This window comes from Mauremys reevesii, linkage group 6 (assembly GCF_016161935.1).
Source record: "Mauremys reevesii isolate NIE-2019 linkage group 6, ASM1616193v1, whole genome shotgun sequence".
NCBI lineage: Eukaryota > Metazoa > Chordata > Testudines > Geoemydidae > Mauremys > Mauremys reevesii.
The window spans coordinates 79,587,773-79,612,476 of record NC_052628.1 but is presented as its reverse complement, the minus strand read 5'-3'; the positions used below and the strand labels follow the sequence as shown (position 1 = coordinate 79,612,476).

At 41.9% G+C, this 24,704-nt stretch overlaps 2 long non-coding RNA genes across 4 annotated transcripts; one reads left to right on the top strand and one right to left on the bottom strand.

The window, feature by feature from the left end:
* Positions 1 to 11,271: 11,271 nt before the first annotated feature.
* Positions 11,272 to 24,442, bottom strand: LOC120408343. Of its 2 annotated transcripts, XR_005600625.1 has the most exons (5): positions 24,403 to 24,442; positions 22,442 to 22,551; positions 12,134 to 12,273; positions 11,377 to 11,675; positions 11,272 to 11,295 (listed from the first exon to the last, which is right to left on the bottom strand). It is a non-coding gene; the product is annotated as an uncharacterized LOC120408343 (long non-coding RNA). The 2 variants fall into 2 exon arrangements; XR_005600626.1 differs by lacking the exon at positions 22,442 to 22,551 and having other exon boundaries at positions 24,403 to 24,433.
* On the top strand, positions 14,932 to 24,529 carry LOC120408344. Of its 2 annotated transcripts, none has more exons than XR_005600628.1 (4): positions 14,932 to 15,016; positions 22,462 to 22,575; positions 23,659 to 23,740; positions 24,430 to 24,529. It is a non-coding gene; the product is annotated as an uncharacterized LOC120408344 (long non-coding RNA). The 2 variants fall into 2 exon arrangements; XR_005600627.1 differs by having other exon boundaries at positions 23,655 to 23,740.
* The last annotated feature ends 175 nt before the right edge of the window (positions 24,530 to 24,704 follow it).

Sequence of the window (24,704 nt, the reverse complement as noted above, 5' to 3'; positions counted from 1 at the left end):
GGGCCCAGAAAGGAGGTCAGAGAGAGGAAACTATTTGAAAAAGAAGGGATTAAAGGAGATTTGTTGGCACACAAAATTTGAAGGACCATGTGGAAAAGGGTGCAGAGACAAAAGAAGGATATGGGGTAGAGCATAGGGTGTGAACGGGTAAGAAAGATAAGGGATTTGAAAGAGGGAAGCCAGTTTGAGAGGGGGAGGTATGAACTGTGTGTGAAAAGAATGAGAAAGCAAAAAAAGTGATTTTTGGCTAAAATGGAGAGGGAGATTATGGTAGAAGACAGGAGACCAGGAAGGAAGAAAACAGATAAATTGATAGACTCCAGGCATGAATCAGGGTTTTAGCAGGGAGGAAAGGATAGGCTTTACAGATGTTACAAAGAAAGAAGTGATAAGATCTGGTGAAATCTGGGCGTGGTGGGGAAGGAAAAAGAATGGTTAAAGATGACCACGAGCTTGGGGGACATAGGACAAAGCAGTGTTATGGATAGCAAAAAGGGGCAAATGAGGGATTATTTAAACAATTAAAAGATTGTCAATTATCAACAATCCAGTCTAACAGAGACTCATTGAGTGAGAAATTTCACATAAAACAAGGCATGACTCAATTTACCAATCTCAGAAGCAAATCTTTCTGTCAAATGCTTGTGCCTTTAGATATCACAAATGATTGTAATTGCTGTTTACCAAGCCATTCAGTTCAGAATATTTATTTTGTTTTGTTTGCTTCTCTACAAATAAATGATTGAGGACTGTGGCTTTAAATATTTCTAACAAGGAGGAAACCACTACATTGTCTTCTAAAATGAACTAATGTAGGAATTACTAGTATTGTCTGTTGTTACTAGCTGTAAATAACCCCCTTCCATATATTCCTCCTCTCCCCCCCAAAACCACATCCACCAGGAGCAAATTGGCTTAGCAATATCACTATTAATAATGTTCAGTCATGCCCCATGTAGCCCAAGGTGGATGGCCCATAGAAGAAGGGGGCATTGCCTGAGATCCTCATAGGGATGAAGGAGGAGGTAGCATTAGTTCAAATGTATGTTGAAAGCTCTGGTGGGGGAGAAGGAGGAACTCTGCCTCTACTTTCTGAAGAGGATGGGGAGCTGTGCTTCCTTTTCCTTTAATCCCTGGTTGAGAGTTGAAAATGGTGGTGGTGGGGGCGGGTAGGTGTGATAGTGGCAAGAGGTGATAGTGGATCTAGTAAATATCTTGGTGCTTGTGGTTTTTTTGCGTTAAGAAGATGTTCCATAATAAAGAAAATATAGAAACCCTCTTTTATACAATTTTATTATTTTGTGAAGAATTTGAATAATAAAGGGACTTAGTTTCTTTTATTCTATTGCAGAAGAATTCACTCCTGTCCACGTGGCAAGCATTAGGCCTATGTGTCACTTAAATGCTTGTCCCTTCCTCAGATTAGCTAGTGCCAGTTTATTTGCCTATTTTTCTCATTACTTTTTTTTTTTTAAATTTCCTCTTTAGCCTGAGGGTTTAAATGATGCCTGTGCCTTGCGCTAGCCCTCTGCATGGGGATGAATTTCACCCTGATGGCCCAAACCTGCTCCTGTTGAAGTGAATGAGACTCTTGCCACTGGGCTGAAGACTGTAAGACTATAGTGCCCAGCTACACTGGGACTGTGTTTTCCCCCCCTAGCTGTATACCTCTTTTGCAAAGTCTTCTGTTAAGCCAGGTGTTTTCAGCCTCAACAAGGGCTGTGTTCAAATAGCTTTATGAGGGACTGTAGCGGGGTAGTCACCCCGCTCTGGCCCTGAAGGGGTTAAAACAGCCCTGGGGAGTCTCTAGGAAAAGGCTTGGAGGCAGCCAGTCAGGGCCAGGCTGGGCCCTATAAAAGAGCTGCAGGGCCAGAAGGCAGGCAATCTCACTCTAGCCCTGGAGTGGGAAGGGTTAGCTGCCTGAGAGCAAGGTATCTGAAGTAGAGCTGTGTTGGGGAAGGGCAAGAGGAGCTGGGGAGCTCCAGCCTGGTAAACCCCCAGGCTGCAGGCCTTGGTGAAGGCCTACAAAGGTATTGGGGCTACAGAGATGCAGTCTGGGAATAGGCAGAGGCAGCTGGTCCTAACCCCTTGCCACTGATGAGTGGCCATTACAGACTGCAGTCTGCCCCAGTGAGTGGGGGACAGATGATGATTGGCAGTAGCCACTGAGGCAAGGTGGGTTTAGAGGGTCGGGGGTTCCCCTGGGAGGGGAAACCCAGAGTAGGGGGGTACTTCTGGGGGCAGAACCCTGAGGAAAGGGGCACCGGAGTCCGGGTGGGACATAGAGCCTGAGGCAGGTGAGACACCAGCCAGCAGACGGTGCTCCGAGGCTAGGCTGAAGAGCTAATTCCCAAGACAACCAGCAGGAGGCGCCACGCTGGTGAGTCGCTGCGCTGCTACAGGAACCCCTAGCTGACAAACACCACCGGCTTGAACCACTGCCCAGAATTTCTGAGCTCATTAAACACTTACCTGCATGGTATTAATAAGTAATAACTTCCTCACTCACAAGCACTAAGTCTGTGTATGAAATAAGAAAAAATTGTTAGGGGAAGAGAGAATACCCTATCAGCCAGGAAAACACACCAAGGATATGTCTATATCAATGCTAAATAAAACACTCTGCCATGGTAACTTTGGCACCAGTCCTTTAACTCTGTTCCCCTCCCAGCGATTTGAATATGTAACAGATAGATGTCCCTTTAGCACATCACTTCCTTGTCCCAAACAACTAACCCTCCTCTGGCAGTTGGAGTCAAGGGGTACTCAGGCAGGCCTGCATCCACTCCCGAGGCTCCACCATTGGATCCAGTTATAGCAGTTACTGCTTTATCTAGCGGTTGGGTAGATGGGGTCTCAGCAGAGTTCAATCAGCTCTGCTGCTGTCCTCTGCAAAGACCCATCTCTCAACAACACAAGAGGAAGGGAACCAGCAGTATACCGAGTCCTTGCCACAAGATAGGAGTCCTCTTCTACCACCCAATGAACCAACTCTGAGTACACTATTACTGTACAGTGTCACTGGAGAAATTCTGGGTAGAAAGCTTATGCAAGTCAAGCTCTATTAGCCATACTTCTCTCTGTTAGCCAATAGATGGAGACAGTGAGCTTCTTCCTCTCTGAAACTTCTGTCCATCTGGTGTTCCAGGTAAATACCTTGTGCAAACAAAGCAGGCGAGCAGGTTCTTCTTCCTGTTTACCAACAGACAGGAGCAGAGAACTCCTTACCCTCTTACGGCTACAAGCCACCGGGCTTATGTCAATATTTTCTTTCTCATTCTGCTATCATTCTCATGTGTCTCTTTTAGACATGAACATAGTTTCCCCAACGCTAATCAAAACTGAACATACAATGAAGAAACCCTTGCTTGCTAAACAGAAGCTGAGAGTAAGTTACCACTTGCATACCTACACTGCAAGCAGAACTGTTTCAGAGCTATAGTTTGAGGTAGTGTCAGATCACACTGTTGATTCCTAGGAACCTTCTATCATAAACCTGCATTAGCAGGAAAAAGTCTTGGTCCAGGTCTAGATTGGCAAGTGGAAGCTTTTCAGGATCCCCAGGAGGAATTTGTCTGCATAAGGTATTTAGGGAAAGAGAAAAATGACGGTGATCAGGAAACTACTGCAATCATTTTCCATGGGGGTCAGTTTGTGAAACTTAGCAGAAGATCAAAAGTAAAATAAAAAGCCAAGGAAATCAAAGAAAATAATAAAGCTATTCCGTAATTTAGACTTTAAATTGCCACTTTAAATTGGCAATCTGAGGAGCCAGGAAAATCCCATTACAAATACTTAACTAGGACCATTAATTCAACCTAAAATTACATAAAAGAGAGGGGATAATTTGGTAACCCATGCATCAGATTTAATATACTTAAGATCTTCAGAATGGCCAGGAAGTGATACTGTATGTCTCTTATGGTTTATACTGACACCACCCAGTAGTTGAGCACCCTCCACATTAATTAAATTGGAAAAGCAAGGCCCTTGTGAACTTTTTGGAGTCTCCTGCTCTTCTTCTGCCTCTTTTTGCTGGGGATAAGGTGTGAGGGCATGGGGTGGGGAGGGGAAAAGAGTTTGTCATTTTTCTTGGGAGGGGAAGGAAGGTAAATAGCATTAAAAGAGGGGAAACATTCTCTATGCCCTCTGCCCCTGTCAGTACAATTACTGCTTTAATAAGCAGCAGAGACCGTATAGTCCCAAAAGACTAAGGGAGCAAATTAGGAAGCTATCTTTAGTGGGGTCAGCCTGTCCTCAGAAGTTAATAGGAGGTTGATCAAACCAACTTGCTCTCCTTCCCCAACAAAATTAGCAAAGGCATATGGGGCAGTCTCTGGAAGTCTTGGGGTACCACTTAGAGCAGTGGTGGGCAACCTTCAGCCCGTCAGGGTAATCTTCTGGCAGGCAGCGAGACAGCTTGTTTACATCTGCATGGCTGCTCGCAGCTCCCATTGGCTGGGAATGGCGAACTGCGGGCAGCTGTGCAAATGTAAACAAACTGTCTAACGGCCCGACAGCGGGTTACCCTCATGGTCGCAGGTTGCCTACCACTGACTTAGAGGCTCATGTTCCAGAACCCAAATCTGCAGGGTTAATGGAGATTCAGAAGGCAATCCTTGTGAATGGACCCAGGAAAAGCCAGACTCTGCTGTGTTCACTTGGCACTTTCTCTGAGACAGCATGTGTATGTGTGAGTGCACTCACCCACTCCAATGGATTCAGAAAATACCAGATTCAGCTGATATGGGATACAGGCACCTCTTTGCTATTGATATCTCACTGTCCATAACTTTAACTTTCATTTAAAAGAAAAAGAAAGTAAGTCAAGCCTTGTCCATGTGGGAAGTTCTTTCTGGAATGTTTTTCTACTATAAGGAGACCAGTGGGAGGATGACCAGAAGCGGAATATGTAATCTGAAATACGGATGCCTCCACACAAACCTTATTCAGATGTAACTCATTCTGGAGTTCTTTCACTTTCAAAGTGGATTATTTAAAGTGAGATAAAATGCCAGATAAATATAAAATAATAATAATTATATGTGAGCTCTAGGCAGTTTAGGCTAATACCCACCCCAACCCCCAATCATATCAAACCAACTTTCCCATGTAGACAAGTCCTAAGCCTCTAGCTGTTTTGGTTGCTGAGAAAGATTTGAAAGCATGAGCACAGTGTAGCCAATGCAGTGACATCTGCCTGCCTTTGCAGATTCTGAAACAACAATTCAGAGAAGTGAGAGCAGTCCTGTTCACCTCAATGAAAGCTAACTCAGATGCCTAGTAATGACGATGTTGATGTTTAAGATGTAAGCTATTTCACTGCTCATCACATAAGAAATGAGGAAAATCATATTAATAAGATCTATATAATTTACTGTGAGCGACATCTTGTGAGTGGAGCTTGGTAGAATACTGTCACCTTTCTCCCTCATTCTTCCCCTCACAAACTGACCCCCATGGGAAATGATTGCAGTAGTTTCCTGATCACCGTCATTTTTCTCTTTCTCTAAAGAGTGTAGGCTGTTGGTAATCTAATTCTAGTGAAACAAACATGCATGTCTCTGTGACTGTACCTCCCATAAGGCTTTATGGAAATATGCTTAGAATGTGTTTGTGTTTTATGCTACATATGCCATGTAACATATCTCCATAAAGGTTATGATCTACTGAATGTATTAATCCTATTTGTATGCATGTATCATTTTTGTATTCAGAGTTATGATATTGGCTGTGTACTAGCTTGATTTCTAAGTAGCCTTAGTTAGAACATTTGGTCACTTCTTGGGAAAGGAATGCGCAAGTTAAGTGCTCAGTGAGGAAGCACTTAACAGACAAAAGAGCTTGGAAGACTCCAATTCACATAAGAAGTCTACCTGAGGATGTTCAAGGTAGCTTGTGGGTAATGGCTGCTACCTGCCAGTCCTGAGTCAGGCATGGGCATGTGACTTGCCCATGTGATTCCGAATCTCCATTTTGTGACTGGATTCTACACAGGGGGAGGGAGGGGTGTCTACCCAGAAGTAGGGTGACCAGATGTCCCGATTTTATAGGGACAGTCCCGATTTTGGGGTCTTTTTCTTATATAGGCTCCTATTACCCCCACCTCGTCCCGATTTTTCACATTTGCTGTCTGAAATAAACTGGAACAAAGGACAGTAACCACAGGGGGTGTGAATGATTGCTGGACCCAGGCTAAAAGGAGATTAGTCTGTAAAAGGGAGCATTCTGGAACTGGTGAGGATCTTATCTGTATTCAGTTTGATTAGATATAGATTTGCGCATTTTATTTTATTTTGCTTGGTGACTTACTTTGTTCTGTCTGTTACTACTTGGAACCACTTAAATCCTACTTTCTGTATTTAATAAAATCATTTTTTACTTATTAATTAACTCATAGTATGTATTAATACCCAGGGGGAGCAAATAGCCGTGCATATCTCTCTATCAGTATTATAGAGGGCAAACAATTTATGAGTTTACCTTGTATAAGCTTTATACAGGGTAAAATGGATTCGTTTGAGTTTAGACCCCATTGAGAGTTGGGCATCTGGGTGTTAAAGACAAGCACACTTCTGTTAGCTGCTTTCAGGTAAACCTGCAGTTTTGGGGCAAGTAATTTAGACCCTGGGTCTTTGTTGGAGCAGACGGGAGTGTCTGGCTCAGCAAGACAGGGTGCTGGAGTCCTGAGCTGGCAGGGAAAACAGGAGCAGTGGTAGTCTTGGCACATCAGTTGGCAGCTCCCAGGGGGGTTTCTGTGATCCAATCCGTCACAGTTTCTTTCACCAGCAGGACAGATTTAAAGTGTGAACATCAGAATTTGCTGTTAAAATTGGCAGGTGACAGCAATGATCAGTTATATTTTTCTTACTCAAATGGTCTATTGATTCCCTTTATCTTCAGATAGTATTTGATGCACTGACAATGGCCAGCTGTCCTCTGTGCTCTCAGAGGTTGTAGTCATGTGCTCCAGGAAAACAGACATCAAAAATGAGAAAACCACCTTTCTCAAGCATGTCATTTTTTTTAAATTGAATTCATGAGTCACTGCTGCCAAAGGGCTTTTGGATAACAGCAACACTTTTAATCTACCAGAAATGCAGATACTAGAAACATAATAGATTGTACCTTCAGCAGACAGAGGTGAAATAGAGAGGCTGCATAGCACTGGGAGTTTCCAGTCTTCCCAAAATTCCTCCTGGGGCTCCTGAAAAGCTTCCACTTGCCAACCTAGACCTATCAAAAATGGAACCACCCTTTACTGTCCAGCCTCCCAGTAAGTTAAGTCTTAGACTGAAAACTGACTGAATAGAATTAAACTATAAATGTTGCACATGCTTGGCATGGCATTTGATGCATCAAGAGAAAGGGCGTTAAACTGTGGGCTTCTAAGGTAATGTGGGCTTCTGGGTATTGACCTGTAGGTGGGGGTATTCACATACTTTTGATTAATCAAAAAAATAGAATTCCTTTTCTGGGATCTGAAACTTTGTCATAGTCACCTTTTGTGGCCCTCTTAGACATAATCTGCGGACCCCCCAGGGCCACAGGTTGAAAACCACTGATCTACAATGATGGCAGCACAACAAAGTGCCATGGAAGATTATTAGCAGGAAAGGTGCAACATAGGGCACTTTCACTGTATTCTACTTGACTGACTAACCTGTGAAGATCCCACCAGTGTTAATGGTGCTCTGTAGCTATTTCCCTGTGTATCATGCTATGAAACTAGTCCTATGTCAAAGTTTTTATTGGTGGCATTGAAAAATTCAAGCAACATTTCCATCTGAATAAGAGAGATTTATGTAGCTAATCAGGCCTCCTTGTGAAAGCAGGAGATGGAATCTAGAGAGTGACACTCATTCAGAAATCAAAAACCTGGATGACTGCATTCAGACACAATACTTTTACATTTCAGAGCCTGCCATACAAGTGTATAGATAATGATCAGAGGCTCTTTGTAAATGCTGAATATAATGAAATGCAAAATCATAATTGCTGCTGGTTGTGCTATCATTAAATCCAGTTTATATTTAGAGAGAAGCCATTTTAAGAATGCAGAGCAGAATAACAGATCATTTACATGCCTGAAAGGAGTTTACTTAACACGCAGCTGAACCGGCATTCAGTGAGCAGCACACAGCCTAAGGCAATTTCACAAACAGAAATCTAGAGGCACATGGACAGGCGACTGGAGGCGCATACATATGACTGGCATTTAGAAGCTGTGACATAAAAGTAGTCTAAAAGCAAGTCATTCTTGGGAGCACAGCAAAATAAATGCATTATCAGAAAGCAAGGTTCCAGAGTGTGTGTTCAGGTTAAATTTAATCCATTGCATGCCTTGAGGTGGCATTTGCTTCAGAGGCCATGCCACTTTATTTTGGCATCATTACTGTTCATTGTTTGTTTCTTGTATGTTACAGGATGAGGGAAACACTCTAAACTTTCAAACAAGCACCATCATGCTTTCCCCCATGTTGCCCTTCACCTCTGTCTTCCTTCAAATCCATCTCTCAAAGCTCTCCTTCACTGTTTATACCTACTTGACAATGGTTAGTCAGTTAGTGGCTGAAACCACAGCCTATAATGCTGACCAGTATCATCTTATTGTTTCCTTGTGCTCTCCTGTGCCTGTTTTTCTCTCATCTTATACTTAGGTTGTGAGCTCTTTGAGGTAGGGGCTGTCTACTACTCTATATTTGTGCAGCACCTAGCACAAAGGGGTTACTGGTCCATGACTGAGTTCCTAAGTGCTGCTGTAATACAAAGTGAATAGTAAAAGAAGAACACAGAAAAACAGCTGCTGTAGGAAGAAATGCAGTATACAAACTTTACAACAGCGTGGTACATGAACTGCAGGGTTTTCCATAGAAACATAGGAATTGCATAGTGGATAAGGCCAGTGATCCACCTGCTCACAAGTTCCACCTGCAGCAGTAGCCAGCACAAGATGCTGCAGTAGAATATCAGGGGAATTTTTTCCTGTTGGCAGACAATTAGTAATTTGCTTATGCCCTGAAGCAAGAATGTTACATCCTTTATACATTTTTATCCTATGTCTTCAGCCCAGAATAAAAAGACGTGAAGTATTTTGATTGCTAGGCAAAGGCTTTTTCAGACGAGAAAGAAATAATTTGAAGACTATACACCATATAGGAAAACTAAACACCCTTTTGTGTGGTGTCAATGTCTGATGATATCTCTATTACCAGTGTAATTGCCTGTCATCAATACTCAGTTAAGAAATGTAGATGCTTTGGCTCAAGACTATGTGTATTTTATTTTAAATGCTATTTATCAGTGTGTTGCGGAGACATGGCTACAAAAATACTGTGTGTATCACTGTAGAGACAAGGTAGATGAGATCCCTTTTATTGGACCAACTTCTGTTTTGTGAAAGATATAAGCTTTCGAGCTACACAGAGCTTTTCTTCAGGTCTGGGGAAGGAAGCAGGGTATCTGAGCTAAGTACAAGTTGGGACAGATTAAGAAGAAGGGGTAACATATTCATTTTAGAGGTAAATAGGTGTCCAGATATCTATTGGTCTTGTCTAATTGGTTGTGTTATAATTAATTTGAACAGAATGCCAGGATACACATTGACAGAGCCATATGGGTGGCACTTTGCTGGGCAGTCATCAGATCTGTAACTCTTGAGCAGCTACTATGGTTACGGCTTTTGTTAATAGAATTATTTTATTGTTTCTAACTTCCCCTCCTTGCACTTTTACTCCCACTCATATAGGAAAGACCATTTGTCAAGTCTTATCCTTTGGCCAGGAGACATGTAGTTTAGAATATTGTTTCTAAACAGGGTTATCATCACTATTCACACAGGGAATTTGGGGCTTAGACTGAAAGCTACATTGACACCTATGTTATTTAGTGTCACATCATAACTACCATAAGCAAACTGGCTCTGAGTGATACTGCCATGAACAACAATGTATAGTGGCAAGACAAACAGTAACCTTGACAGAACTTACAATGCAATCAGAAATGATGTTCTCTTTTTCTTAACACTCCTTGTGCATTTGTAATTTCTCAGTATCTTTTGGACAGTTAAAGGCACCTTCATGAAGACAGCAGATCCCATCATAAAACAAATTCCAGTCGTATAAACAACATTCAGTGTTGCACATGAGCCATTCCAGCTCCAATGGTAATAGCGCTGCTAGTATTTGTGATTCACTAGACATGCCGCCTATTTCACTATGTGTGTAATTATTAGGTAGCTCTCTATGTTCTTGCATATTAATGTTCAGTGGTCATACTGTTTAAGCTGCTTTGTAAGTGCACTGCGTTATTATGTATCCTCTTTCAAATGGCTATGCATAACAAGAGCTTCACCACACTCCATTCAGACTCTCTGTCTGGGAAGCTCAGGCCTTGAAGGTATAGTCCACAGTACAACACAATGAACCCTCTGGCTTTGTAAAATTTGTTACAGTTTCTACTGCTGATGCAGTTCCATAGTGATAGCAGTGACAAAATTGCAAGTGCAGAGGAGGTGCTGGTGGCCCTTTACATTTTACCCGCTAGTTGTCTAAACCTTCTCAGAGCACAATGGTTAGTCTGCAATGCTGGCTGAAAATCAGAATTTCCATTCCATTTGAAATTCCAATATTTAAACTTATTTTCATCCCAAATCTGAACGAGAAATCAAAATATATATATACTATATATATATAGTAACGGTAAGTTCTGAAAAATTTTTATTCCGAAATACTGAAACATTTTGGTACAGTTCAACTTTGAGCAACATCCATGTGAGCTGCTGCAATACCTCATGGGAGTTATAGTTCAGATGCCTCAGTGCCTCCATGCAAATGATCCAGTTGGATGTATACATCAGGCATTTTAACACAGAAATTGGATTTAAAAGCCTTCATTTATGAAAATGCCTGATTTGAATGCGCAGTTGTGGTATTTGTGTGTGGAAAAAGTACATACACAAACATGCTCCATATATAGTGCCATTAAGTCCTTTAGAAATACCTACCATAAATGTACAAACAGGTGCACAGATCTTGAGCTGTAATATCTTGAAAGTATGCCCTAATATAAATGAAAGAGAGTGAGCGAGAATGAGCGCGTTAATTTTTTTACCACCTTTACCCACACATTATCTCACTCCCAAACTTCCCACCCTCCAAGTTAAAAGAACATTAAGCTTGCAAATTTCAGCCCTCAGAAGTTAGGAAGTACCAGACTTATGGTCAGGGGGTCCTACAACAGCCTCTTTCTTTATTGAACAGTCTTGATGATTGTGCACTGAATGAGGCAGGAGTCCTGTGGAAAAAATAGTGAGATCATGTACTTAAAGACTTTTCATAAAGCATATGTACAAGGGGGCCATATTAAGTTTCTTACCAGCCAAGGAAGGAAGGAGTGTAGGCCAACCCATTTGGTAAATAAGGCTTATGCTGAATACTGGTTAATGTTCCTTGAGTGGCAGGCCAGCTACAAAAGAGTTGATACAGAGTACAGTGGCTGTGTCCACACTTGAGTGTATTCTCAAATTCTCCCACCCTGGCTGTAGCACAGGTACTAGAGAGCACTGCAGTAGACCAGTCTTGAAATAACAAAGGCATGGATCATTGTGGCCAGGTCGTCTTCTGTTAGGAGAGGGCACAATTTTCTTGACAGTTAGGGGTGGAAGAAAGGTGTTTCTGTGTAGAGACAAAAAAAGGGAAGACTTAAATCTTTGAAGAAATCAGGCTGGAGATTGAAATTGAACTGTTTTCAAATCCTGGTCCAATTTGAAGTCAAATGGGAACTTTTGTCATAAATTTCCCTAGGATCAGGATTTGGCCCTTTGTACCCTACCTAGAACTGGTTATAGTGTGAGCAAATCCCAGATTAAAAATGATAAAAGTTGCAAAAGATACCATGCAAAAGATACTGCTGCAATCTTTTATACTTTTTGGTTTCCTCTGTTTCAAATTTCAGTTTTTTCTGCAATTGTAAACCACATAATTTTTGCATAGAATTTTTGCCCTTGATGCTGATGAATATATTTTAATCTATGGCTGACATGGGAGTGGGGGAGACAATTTTATTTGTAACAGATCCAGTGCATGGGAGATATCCCTGTATTGGTACAGAAACGAAATGATGATAATTTCACCGCAGTGAATCCTTCATTTGTGCTGGAAAGTCATTTTTTTATTTCCTTGTTCTTTTTAGCTTCTTGGTATAGCTGATGGATATCTCAGAATATTTAACCTCCTTTAATATGCCTCTCCTGGGTGTTTCTGTACAGAACTCCTAGGGAAATAATCAAAAAGATTATACTGGTATAATACAATGAAGCACACAAACAAGATTACAAAAAGAGTACCTTTGATTTCTCCTTCGATAAAAGTGTCTTCAGGGTTAGAAAAATGACTGTTCAAGTATATGCTGGTTCTGCATATTAGCCATCTGTGACCTCCACATCAAATCAGTTTTTAGAGATAAGTAAATAATTCATGGCAAATAATTCACTCAACAAATGTAACCTCTTTTTCTGCTCACAGTATTAATGAGCAGATTGTGATTTCTTCAAATTTATTAATTATTAGAAAATGTGGTATAAACATATAGTTCTTAATTTTCCCCCACCCTCTGATAGCTTATTAACAGCATGCTGCCTGTAATTATTCTAGGTATTTATGGTACACTCATTTTGAAATTCAAACCGATTGGTAACCTAAGTCACATCATAAATTTTCTGTTCCCTGATTGGAAGAGCATCTCTCTTCATAATCAGGAGGGCTTGGGGAGGCCAAATTCAGAGATGACTTAAATGGTGGTTGTGCAACTTACAGGTTGGGATGCTCGTATAAATTAGTGTAAGCTGGACCAGTTACACACTGCAGGAGTGAAAGAGGAGTGTTATAGCTGGAAAACTCATAAGAGGAGTGGAGCAGGGCAAGAAGAGTATTGCTGTTTGCTTTTTTCTTGGTTGCATGTACTGGTATAAATGACTCTGGCATAAGCACTTTTAGACTACTATAACTGTGTCCACACTAAAGGGTTCTACGAGCATAGCTATACCAGTATAAAAATCCTCCTAAAGTAGACAAGGTCGTACATTCACGTTCACTCATGCAACCTCATCACTGCATACAGGTTGCGTCAAGTTTCCATACACACTTTATGTTTTCATAAAACTATCACCAATATGAATAGGTGTTTCTTAAACTTATGAGATATCCTATTTGCATTGCTAGATAAGGTAATAACACTAGTAAGTCAAAAGGAAACTTTTGAAGGACACCCAGGGCCGGTGCAACCACTTAGGCAAACTAGGCGGCCGCCTAGGGTGCCTAGTGGTTGAGGGCACCTAAAAGCCCACTCAGGCGAGGAGGTGGAGTGGAGGTGAGCTGGGGCAGGGGGGAGTGGGGAGGGCTGCCTGCAGTAACGGGGGGAGGAGGGGGTGCACAGGGGAACAGCTCCCCGCCCCAGATCACCTCTACTCTGCCTCCTCTGCTGAGCACACAGCCCCCGCTCTAAGTCTCCTCCAATCAGCGCCGCAAGCCTGGGAGGGCTCAGCGGAGGAAGCGAAGCCAAGGTGAGCTGGGGCAGGCTCCACAGGCGGGGTTAGCTGCTGTGTGTGTGGGGCTCCCCGGGCAGGGTTAGCTGCCGTGGAGGGGTAGCTTCTGCGGGTGGGGATCCCTGGGTGGGGGGCTGGGGGAGAGGGGCGGGGGGGCATGCTTAGCTGCCATGGGGGGGAGGGTTAGCTGGATGGTGGGGTGGTGCAAGGTGGAAGTTTCGCCTAGGGTGCGAAACTTCCTTGCACCAGCCCTGAGGACACCCACTTAAACTTTCATTATGTTGCCTCAGAATTTTGACCACTAAGTCTAAACATGATCTGAACTTGGAACCTTTTATTCAAACTTATTCTCTCTACCCCAGATTTTGGTGGTTCATGCCAGAAGGATCATGGATCCAAACTACCCTGTTTGGCGTTGGCTCGTATAAATGTTTGCAAAATTAAAAACAAAAAAATTGCCTTATCAGTCCATCTTCTATTAAGTAGAAATATGTCTGATGGTTTCCATGTATCATGGAATATCTATAGATCTGTGGCTTTTCTGTAAGAGCGTGATTCCTCTCATGCTCACAATGGCTACAGAGGTGATCCCACCCCCTCTGATGTATAGCATATAAACGTTTCTAAGTTATTTAACATTTGTGTGCTGTGTTGTAGCCAGATCCAACCGAAAAACTTTTTTAGTTGAAGCATTCCTGTGGGTGGCAGTGTATTTAATTCAGTTTTCTTGGCAATGAACCAAATAAATTCAAAAATCTGGGGGAGAAGGTGAACAATCTATTTTAAAAAAAAATGTATGTGCATATCTCAGTTAATGCTATATATAGCGGTGGCATTCCAATATGCATAAAGAACCTTAAGGAATTGTCTGCCTGAGAACATATTGCTGTCCCTTATTGTCCATTCTACAGCTATCTTACAAATATTTATCTTTTTGTAAACTAGCAGCCTAGGAAGTCTCACATTCTTAGTGGCTCATAACACAGAAAGAACCTCTGTGGCTATGTTAACTCTCACCTATGTTCTGTGCCAGAAGACTCTGACATTTGTCAACACTTCTTACCAGTGTAGGTGCCACCCTTGTGAACGTGAATTAAAATGCTTTATCATTCATTTTATAAAGGGGAAAAGCCTTTACTTTCATTAATACCAGCTAAATAGATATATGACATGACAAGATGACTAGACCACAGCAGGGAGAGAGGGTGACTTCATAGTTCTCTTGTATTGTTGCTTGTTTGTTGTTTTTAAATAAGATGAGTGAGTAAGAGATGTTAATGAATCACTAACAGGCCACCTGCCTAGCCATTATAACTGGGCAGCCTGTGAGGATGTCACAATAAACATGGATCTGAAGAGGAGAATAATGCTTATACAAATTGATTCAAGAAGGCCATTCTTCGCCTAAGGGACACAGCGGAAGAAGACACAAAGATGGTTGTAGGAGAAGTGGCAATGGAAACTACACTCAGGGTATGTCTACACTACGGGATTATTCCGATTTTACAGAAACTGGTTTTTTAAAACAGATTGTATAAAGTCGAGTGCACGCGGCCACACTAAGCACAATAATTCGGTGCTGTGCGTCCATGTACCGAGGCTAGTGTCGATTTCCGGAGCGTTGCACTGTGGGTAGCTATCCCATAGTTCCCGCAGTCTCTCCCACCCATTGGAATTCTGGGTTGAGATCACAATGCATGATGGAGCAAAAACAGTGTCGCGGGTGATTCTGGGTAAATGTCGTCACTCAATCCTTCCTCCGTGAAAGCAATGGCAGACAATCATTTTGCGCCCTTTTTCTCTGGATTGCCCTGGCAGACGCCATAGCATGGTAACCATGGAGCCTGTTTAGCCTTTTTTCACTCTCACCGTATGTGTACTGGATGCTGCTGACAGACGCCGTACTGCAGTGCTACACAGCAGCATTCATTTGCCTTTGCAAGGTAGCAGACACGGTTACCAGCCCTATTGCACCGTCTGCTGCTTTGGAAATTGGCGATGACGGTTACCAGTCATATTGTACCATCTGCTGCTGTCTTGGGTGCTCTTGGCTGGCCTCGCTGAGGTCGGCCGGGGGCGCATGGACAAAAATGGGAATGACTTTCCAGGTCATTCCCTTCCTTATGTTTTGTCTAAAAATAGAGTCAGTCCTGCCTAGAATATGGGGCAAGTCTACTAGAGAACCAGAGAGCACAGCCGCTCCGGGTCAGAGCCACAGATATCCCGCAGAAATGATGAGCTGCATGCCATTCTAAGGGGTGCCCCTGCAACAACCCCACCTATTGCTTCCCTCCTCCCACACCCCTCCTGGGCTACCGTGGCAGTTATCCCCCCATTTGTGTGATGAAGTAATAAAGAATGCAGGAATAAGAAACACTAACTTTTTAGTGAGATAAAATGAGGGGGAGGCAGCCTCCAGCTGCTATGATATTCCAGGCAGGACATCTCCATTACTCATTAAAAGGGGGGGGGAGAGGAGCACAGCCTCCCGCTGCTATGATAGTCCAGAATCTCCATTAGACTTGAAAGGGGTGAGGGGGGAGAGGAGCTCAGCCTCCAGCTGCTATGATGAGGATGGTTACCAGCCCTATTGCACCATCTGCCAGGACTGAATCTCCAGGACACAAATCTTTAAAGAAGGGAATGACCGGGAGTCATTCCCATTTTTGCCCAGGTGTCCCCGGCCGACCTCACCGAGGCCAGCCAGGAGCACTCACAGGATGATGACAAGGATGGCTATCAGTCATATTGTACCGTACCGTCTGCCACCGGGGAGGGGAGGGGAGAGGATGCTGCTGTTTAGCGCTGCAGCACCCCGTCTACCAGCAGCATCCAGTAGACATACGGTGACATTGAAAAGAGGCGAGAAATGATTTTTTCCCTTTTCTTTGAGGGGGGGAGGGGGGGCAAATTGACTACATATTCCCTGAACCACTGGCGACAATGTTTTTGACCCTTCAGGCACTGGGAGCTCAGCCAAGAATGCAAATGCTTTTCAGAGACTGCAGGAACTGTGGGATAGCTCGAGTCCTCAGTCTCTCCTCCCCACTCCTCCATTTGATTCTTTGGCTTTCCGTTACGCTTGTCACACAGCACTGTGTTGAGTCCCTGCTGTGGCCTCTATCTATCATAGCCTGGAGATTTTTTTCAAATACTTTGGCATTTTGTCTTCTGGAACGGAGCTCTGATAGAACAGATTTGTCTCCTCATACAGCAATCAGATCCAGTATCTCCCAGACGGTCCATGCTGGAGCTCTTTTTGGATTTGGGACTGCATGGCCACCTGTGCTGATCAGAGCTGGGCAAACAGGAAATGAAATTCAAAAGTTCGCGAGGCTTTTCCTGTCTACCTGGCCACTGCATCCGAGTTCAGATCGCTTTCCAGAGCGGTCACAATCGTGCACTGTGGGATACCGCCCAGAGGCCAATACCATCGAATTGCAGCCACACTAACCCTAATCCGACATGGCAATACTGATTTCAGCGCTACTCCCCTCGTCAGGGAGGAGTACAGAAATCAGTTTTAAGAGCCCTTTATATCGATATAAAGGGCTTTGTTGTGTGGACGAGTGCAGGGTTAAAACGGTTTAACACTGCTAAATTTGGTATAAACGCGTAGTGTAGACCCGGCCTCACTGGTGGAATGAAAGGAGCAGGTAGCAATGTAGTGAAATAAGAGTACATTATAAATATGTAGTATTGCCCTGAAGTTGGTAAGTATCCTTCCCATTTTACAGATGGGAAAACTGAGGCATGAAGTTTATGTCCACAAAAGCTTCAGAACTTGCTATCCAAGTGAATGTTGTTGTGTTTCTGCTTTTCCTGCACCTGCAAATTCATTGTTGAAGATTCGTATACATTAAATATATTTTCTTTTAACAAAAAAAAATTTCTGTGCCAATGAAAACCACCAACATCTCTATTGTGATACCTTACTCATTATTAATAATCTTTGTGATTTGAGATAGTAGCTTGTCTCCAATGGAGTGGCTGTAAGCAATGTGGTGATGTTTAAAGAGGCAATTAAAAAGAAGTTACTTCAGTTTTTCAGAAGAATACTTAAATCCCCACTATTTAGATAAAGGTTAAATTTAAGTCTGAAAGTGCTTTCACGTATGTAACATCTGCGAACAAAGCACCCCACTGAAGACTGAAGTCGAGAAGAGTAAATGTCACTATTAAATTTGTTTATTTTTCAGCAACCTTCTAGCAATCACATAGGAGCTAATATAAATACACTGTAGTGCTGAAATATATGGGAAGTCATCTCACAACAAATGGGATTTTCAGAAATTTCCAAAATACCCCACCCTCAAGCAGTCACTCTCATTTCCATGGCATGTCCACTGTCACAGGTAGAATAGAACTAGGCTGATTTCAGGAGAGTATGGGTGGCATGAGTCCTGGGCTGGGCTGGGCTAGTGATAGCTGCTTGGGAGTTTGCTAGCCAATCTATATACAATATAGAGTCCACTAGGTGGTTGTTCAGTGCCCACAGCTCCTCAAAAGTAGCTAATGATCTGCCTTAGCCTCCTACATTTGTACGGCCTCTTGAAATATAGCCCTCAGTTGTGTAGGACAAGTAGCTGTGTGGGAGCAGTTGCTGAGCTATATGCCACTATGTACCCAGATATGGGGACAGATGGAACATCACAGTCCAACCTCCTTCCCTTATTTTACCTCCTCAGTGACAAGAGACCTGCTCCCCATACCCTTCTTTGCTGTCTGATGCCCTTTTATTGCAAATGAGGAAGAAAGAACGAGCAGCTGAGTCTGCACTGGTGGATTATGCATGACTGTCCCTTCCCCCCAGTTATTATGATCTTTAATATCATCTAAAAGACTGTCAAAAAGGGATTTCCTGCTAAAAACATTTTACAGCAAAAGGGGACAAGCAATAAGGAATATTGTTAAAATGAAAGCCATTTTTAATATTTTACATTTCAAATGCTAGAACTGTTTTTTCCTTTTTCTGTATCTTTAATTGAAAAAAGAAGGAAATGGGGGCAGGATCAAGGCCTTAGTATAGTTGTTTTCTTTGATCCAGAGAGGCTTTTTAGAGCAGTACATCTCACTGCAAACAATGAAAGGGAACACTGATGCAAACTGATTCCTGGTTAGGAATATGTCTCAAAAGAAGTAGCTAACAATCCCAGGTTATTTCCTAATTCATAAGGGGATTAACTACCTCCATATGTCTGTGAATGTGTAAATAATATTGTATGTGCGCACAGCTGTATAATTTAAAACCCACGTATCTCGCCATAATGGTGATTTACTATTAAAATGTAATGAGAAAAAAATAAATGGTAGAGACCTGAGAGGTATCTAACTGCTTTCACTGTATTGTATGGTGTATGATTCATCCCTCAATACAAGAGAAACCTTGAAACAAAATTACTCAAAGTAGATAAAAGCTATAAAATGATATACGGACCATGGGAATATGCTTCTCTACTAAATCTGTAAAGCGTGTCTGCCATAGTGTAGATAGCTGATTGCACTCCCACATGTAATATTTGTTGGGAATATAAATTGTTCTCTTGGAAGAAAAGTAGTTTGGAAGACAAAACAACACTCAGTGGATGGGAAATAGAGGCTTGGTCTACACTAGCAACTTATGTTGATATAATAATGTCACTTGGGGGTGGTGGATTACCCACACTGGTGGGAGAAGCCCTCCTGTCAGCGTAGGTAGTATCTTCAGTGAAGCGCTACAGATGCAACTGCACCTCTGCAGCCTGTTAAGTGTAGACAAGTGTCAAAGTTAGACTCAGGACTCACAGTTTGTCAGACCACTCTGTTTTATTAGCACAGCGCTTCTGCTAATAACACCCAGATAATGAGCCCCCCCCACAAAACACACAAACTATATTATTTATACAGATAAAAGGATGAGAACTTAACAAGATAACAAAGGAAGCAGATAAGATTACCTGGGCTAGGCATGCATATCTTATTTTCCTACTTATTACTACTACTACTCTTCTTTTTTTTTAATGTTTTTATTATTATTGTTTTTTATGTTTTCTTTCCTTCTTTTTGTATTTCAACATTTTCTTATTTCTGCTTAAAAAACACACATCATTTTTTTTTAATTTTTTTTTTATTTTACAATAATTCATTTTCTACTCACACAAGCCCAAATCTTTTAATGAGATTTTCTGCCTCTAGTTATGAAATGTGCTGATATTTCTTCTAGAAAATATATTTCATCACTTAGTTTTATTGTCATAAGGATGTAAGGCCTAGTGATTGGGGAGCCTCAACTTTTGGGTGCCTAGTTTGAGACACCTTAAACAGTCCTGCTCACTTTCAGCCCCTCAGAGACAGGAACAGAATCCAGGAATAATGACACCCAATATTCTAGTACTGTCTTGCAGACTACCTCTACAAAATGGTTCACACAGGGTCCCAGTTTGCTTTTGTCACCAGTTAGTTTTACAGCTTAGTTGGAAGTAGCCCGTAGCTTCAGACCCTGCTAATAACTAAGATGGGAGACAGAAATATATGATCAGCCTCTTAAATTAGTGTGAGGATCCTGAATAGTTGGAATGATTTTACCTTAGACCACATTGTATTGGAAGTGAATTTGGTCATTGTGTTAATATTTGTTGTATTTTTAGTGTTTGTGTGTTGCTTAATGGAAGCTGTTCCTTTAAGAATGGGGTGAAGCACTTAATTACAGAATGTTTTCACGGAGCAATGTGTGAGAGTTTTGGCCTTTGTAGTCAGAGAGTGGAGGATGTGCCCTGTGTAAACTCAACAGGTCAGAACCTGATTTAATCAGCTTAACTTTTGGAATGGAGGCTGGCACTTAGTAGGAGACTGGATGCCTAAAGAATGAGATTCAGACCCTTTTGCCTGTTGATCACCAGTCTAAGGCCATGTCTACACTAACACTTATGTCTGCAAAACGTATGTCACTCAGGGTGTGAAGCTACACCCCCCTCCCCCGCGCCCCCGGTTGCATAAATTTTGCTGGCATAAGTGGTAGTGTGCACAGCACTATGTCAATGGGAGAGCTTCTCCCGACGACATAGCAACCGCAGTTTGTTGGGGGTGGTTTAATTATGTCGACGGGATAGCTCTCTCCTGTTGGCATAGAGTAGCTATATGAGAGATCTGACAGCAGTGCAGCTGCATCACTACAGCCATGCATCTGTAAGGTCTCTAGTGTAGACATAGCCTCAGTCTAACACATGCCAGTAGGGATTCAAAGTTTTTCCCATCTAATGGATCTTTGATGGCCTATATGAGATTTGTTTTGGTCTCTGTTCCAGCTCCCATGGTGTAAACTCACCCCCATACTTTACACTAGCTGGCAGTCTTAGTAGAGAGGCCAACAACTGCAAGGGCCATGGTGACCGAAGTGCCCTATTCACCCCGCAGCGCAGTTGAGGAACACATTGTGCCTGAGAAGCTCTGCCGTACTGCTTGTGATGAATCAAGGATGTCCTTTACCAGGGCAGAGTCAATGCCTTTTGCCAGCACTAATGTGCACTTTTTTAAAAAGCTGAATTTTGGGCTATATTCAGAATATTAATTCATTAATTTTGCATAATATCACACCTGGTGAAAACTTTGCAGTTCTACAGATGGTATTTATAATATTTATATATAATACCTAATAATGTTTTAACATGTTATGATTTTTCATACAAAATGGCCATGCATGTAGGTTCAGTTTGAATTTTTATTTTAAGTTGGAGCATCCGATAAAACATAACAAAGGTCTTTGTGAGACAGAACAGTGTTTTGTCTCCTCATGTTACATCAACTCTGTGTGAGGAAATAACAACTGCTCCTGCAAACACCTTAGAAACTTAAAGGTGCAGTACAGGGGAATAATGGTATAGCTGCAGCTACCGCACTTGATTATCCAGAATATGAAAACAAACAAACAAAAAGGCTGAAGGGATCAGCTATTCAGCTTCAATGAGACACAAGATAAATGAGGTAATATCTCTTATTGGCCCTCACCCACCTGGTTTTTCTAGTATCCTGGGACCAACACAACAACATTGCAAACGACTTCAGTGAGGCCATTTACATTATATAACTTGTTTACAACTCCAGCAAGGCACGTATTCTTCATGAAAGCAGAATTAATAGGCTCGCTCTGGCTACATTTTTCAAAGGGCTTCTCAAACTTTCTCATTCACACATGAGAAGTGCCACCTTCTCATTTGCACAGAAATTGAATCTTAAGTGCACAGTTACCTGACTTGACTGCACATGTGCATATGTAAATTTTATATGAATATATGTTTCAGAAGCCCTTTGGTACTAAAATTAAATTAAATTAAAATATCTGAGATCTCTGAATCTCTGGAAATTTAGTGTGTAAAAAGTTGATGATGATGTGTGCTTTATCTGGACTACTTAGTTGTAAAAAACAAATGATCATGAGCAGGCTTTTTAAGTGGCAGAATTTCATTTTGAATTGATTAGACTCATTCATTCTATGGGAGAGCTGGGTATACAAAAATGTCAGTACTTAATCCTGCAGTTTTCATGGAGAGCACAAAAATATTTTAAATAAAGACCTGGATACAGCAGCGGCAACAGGATATTGCTTTGTCTAATCCCTTACTATATTTAAAGCTTAGCTGTCAGTGTGTGACTCTGTATCTCGGCAAAGAAAGCTTTTGAAATTATAGTAAATCTGAATGGATAGGAAATAGGTTGACCCTGAAAATCTCTGCTTAATCTTTTCTCAGCTTCCATCAACAAATAACACTCATCATTACACAACAAGCATCAAAAGCTATCAACTAGGATTTCAGTCAGCAGCAGCATATATGCAATTCAGGCATAACAAATTATTCAGTACATGATGCTTAGTTATTATTGTATTCTGTAAGTTCTATATTCTATTTTATACATTGTACTTACATGTAGCACATTCACTCTAGATTCTTCTTGTCAATCTTTGCTGGAAATTTCCTTTTGGACTTACTCCCTGGAATATTATTTCAGCCTTTGCACAATCCAGAGGGAAGTTTCTACACAGATTTATATTTTTTGGGGTAAGGTAATCTTGTTTTTACTGTTTGACAGCTTCCTACAGCACTCCCCTTCTATGCTGTTACATATGTTTGTCCCTTCAAACTTTAGAGCAATGTCTTTCTCAATCAGACCCTCAGATGCGTAAGCAGAAACTTTACTTTTACAAGATGAAGTGGGGGAAACACAAGGCAACAGTTAATCAGTGAAGAGAACACAGCCTGTGATCTGATGGACTATGCTTTCACAGTTGAAAGAATAGATGTAAAATATTCTCAAGATAAAAAAAACAAAACTTAATTGTGAAAGAGTGCCTGAAGTCCCATTCCCCTGCCCCAAGGGATATTTAGAATCATGATTATCAAGCACCTCTCTTTCCTCTCTGACAATTTTTAGTTATTGCTCTTAATATGGGTACTAGTCATAAAATAGTATACTTGGCCAATTTGTGGGCATAATAACCGTAGTCCTAAAACAGGCATATGCCTCGTAAGGTCAGATAAATTTTTTTGCACACTAGACAAAGAAATCCTGAACTGGGGCAAGATCTTACACCCCTGAAGTCAGTGGCAAAACTCTAATGACTTTAGTGATGCGGGGACAGGTGCCCTCGTATAGAACCCATTGTGTATCAAAATTTATAGTTTTTAGGTACAGAGAAACTTGAAACAGGGTCTGCCCAGGCATGGAGTCACCAGGGAAGAGAAATTCCATGTCAATCTGTCCATTTATCTGGGTATTTATATCATGTTCAGCACCATGACATCTGAGCACCTAAAAAAGGAGCCTATCCCCACTCTGCCCTCCATGGAGCTCTGACCCATTCTCTTCCTAAGCAGGGGCCCTTGGAGTTCCTGCTGTCCTGGGACAGTGGTAGCCCTTGCAGAGCTGCCACAATGGATTCCTGTTTTATAAAGATAGAAAAGGAAATGATGTGTGCATGCAAGAATGTGGTGGTGTGGGATATATCTTCCTATCCCTGGTTAAACTGGGCATTGGGAGGGGGGGACTCTTGGACCCTGATAACACCTCTTCATTAACCAAATGACAACTCCATTCTTGAGCTGCTTTTGTTGTTTATTAACATTTTACTAATGCCTAGAAAGCTTCAACCAGGAACAGTTGATGAAGCAGGTTATTTGGCAGTGTGGTCTAGAAGATTGAGCCCTGGACTAGGACTCCAGAGAGGTAGGTTCAAATCGTGGCTCTGCTGGTGATCTTGGGCAACTCACTGCACCACTCAGTACCTCAGTTTCCCCATCTGTAAAATGGGGATAAGGCTACTGGCCACCTTAGTAAAGCACTTTGAGATCTGCTGATGAAAAGTGTGGTGTAAGAGCTAGGTAGTAGTACTACTTTATTATATTTGAGTGTATATGTAAGGGTAGATTAAAAAGTTACTGTATTTTTTTAATATTATATGGAAGAGCCTGTTCAAGTGATGAAGGGTCAAATTACTACATATTAGTGGCTAGTCTTTGTCATCTTGACACAGAACAGGTTCTGGCAAAGTGTGGAATCTATATTATGGATGACCCTCGGCAAAAATACTATCCAACATCTAGACAACTCTGTCAGTGGTCTGGTGGGACATGGTAATCTCTTGTCCTTGATTTGCTTCCTAAACATCCTCTCCTAGCTTCCCTATGCCCTGGTGATCTGCAAGGGTAAAGATTTGAAATGGAGTTGCACCTGCAGTTATTTCTGGGTTCAAAATTTCTAAACACTTTTCCAAATCAGGCCCACAAACAACCAAAAATTCAGTATAGTTTTGGAAAAATATGTACTGCATACACCATGAATAAGAGTGTAATGCATGCTCATTTAATAATACTTTAAATTGCTCTTACTTGTCTTTTCCTCCTCACTGTTGCAAGCCTCTCCATGAAGAATTCTCACTGTGATGTCACAATTAGGATAGCAACAACTGCTGGTTGCCGAGAATATGTGAGAGATGAAGAGAGGCAGCCAGAGAAGGTGAGACTAAACATCTTGTGCTCACATATTCTGTTTACATTCCTTGATCATATATTAACCATTGTAATATATATGTGAATACTTCATCCTTTTTAAGTGTTCTCCAAGTATACGTCTACATTGCAGCTGGGAACGTGCCTCCCAGCCCAGGTAGACAGACATGCACTAGCTCTGC